This window comes from Myotis brandtii, unplaced genomic scaffold (assembly GCF_000412655.1).
Source record: "Myotis brandtii unplaced genomic scaffold, ASM41265v1 scaffold39, whole genome shotgun sequence".
Classification (NCBI taxonomy): Eukaryota; Metazoa; Chordata; class Mammalia; order Chiroptera; family Vespertilionidae; genus Myotis; species Myotis brandtii.
The window spans coordinates 4765196-4766864 of NW_005364953.1; the positions used below are offsets into that span (position 1 = coordinate 4765196).

The 1669-nt window shown below is 53.8% G+C and overlaps 1 pseudogene; it reads left to right on the forward strand.

Annotated features, from left to right (window-relative positions):
* The first annotated feature begins 266 nt into the window (after positions 1-266).
* LOC102240946 lies at positions 267-1387 on the forward strand (annotated as a pseudogene).
* Positions 1388-1669: the final 282 nt, after the last annotated feature.

Genomic DNA, 1669 nt, shown 5'->3' on the forward strand with positions numbered 1-1669 from the left:
AAGATCAAACTATAAGGTTGAGAAGATGGCTATGGTGGAATAGCAGTGAAAATAATCTATAGGATAGAAAGAAAGGGTAAGCTTTATAATTGAAAAGAGGCTTTTAAAAGAGATGACAAGAGATTGATTGCTTTGAATTAAGAAGCATAGGATAATGAATTATACGCAGAAGTAAACCTTTGAAAAAAAAATACCCTTCAACTGCTGAGACCTCGTCCACTGCCAGTGCAGGCCACTTGACTTCGCCGCTCTTCCACATTCGCCGACCCACACAGCCTCTTGCTCTCCATGGATGATGATATTGCTGCGCTCGTGGTGGGCAAGGGCTCCAGCATGTGCAAAGCAAGCTTCGCGGGGGATGATGCCCCCGGGGTGGTCTTCCCCTCCATCGTGGGGCACCCCCGGCACCAGGGCGTGATGGTGGGTATGGGCCAGAAGGACTCCTACGTGGGTGATGAGGCCCAGAGCAAGAGAGGCATCCTGACCCTGAAGTACCCCATCGAGCACGGCATCGTCACCAACTGGGACAAATGGAGATCTGGCATCACACTTTCTACAACGAGCTGCGTGTGGCCCCCGAGGAGCACCCTGTCCTGCTCACCGAGGCCCCTCTGAACCCTAAGGCCAAACGTGAGAAGATGACCCAGATCATGTTCAAGACCTTCAACACCCCGCCATGTGCGTGACCACCCAGGCCGTGCTGTCCCTGTAGCCTCTGGCCGCACCACGGGCATCTGATGGACTCCGGGGACGGGGTCACCCACACGGTGCCCATCTATGAGGGCTACGCCCTCCCCCACGCCATCCTGCGTCTGGACCTGGCTGGCCGGGACCTGACAGACTACCTCATGAAGATCTTCACGGAGCGTGGCTAGAGCTTCACCACCACAGCAGAGCGGGAAATCGTGGGCGACATCAAGGAGAAACGGTGTTACGTCGCCCTGGACTTCGAGCAGGCGATGGCCACCGCAGCCTCCAGCTCCTCCCTGGAGAAGAGCCACGAGCTGCCCGATGGGCAGGTGATCACCATCGGAAACGAGCGCTTCCGCTGCCCCAAGGCCCTCTTCCAGCCCTCCTTCCTGGGCATGGAATCCTGTGGCATCCATGAAACTACCTTTACCTCCATCATGAAGTGTGACGTCAACATCCGTAAGGACCTGTAAGCCAACACGGTGCTGTCCACCACCATGTACCCAGGCATCCCTGACAGGATGCAGGAGATCACTGCTCTGGCTCCCAGCAAGATGAAGATCAAGATCATTGCACCCCCTGAGCGCAAGTACTCTGTGTGGATTGGCGGCTCCATCCTGGCCTCGGTGTCCACCTTCCAGCAGATGTGGATCAGCAAGCAGGAGTAGGACGAGTCCGGCCCCGCCGTCGTCTACCACAAATGCTTCTCGGGCCCAGTGGTCCTCAACCTTCCTAATGCCACAACCCTTTAATACAGTTCCTCATGTTGTGGTGACCCCCAATTTCATTGTTACAAATTGAACATAATTAAAGCATAGTGATTAATCACAAAAACAATATGTAATTATATATGTGTTTTCTGATGGTCTTAGGCGACCCCTGTGAAAGGGTCGCGACCCACAGGTTGAGAACCGTTGTTAGGCGGACTGTTACTTAGTTGGTTACACCCTTTCTTGACAAAACCTAACTTGTGTAGAAA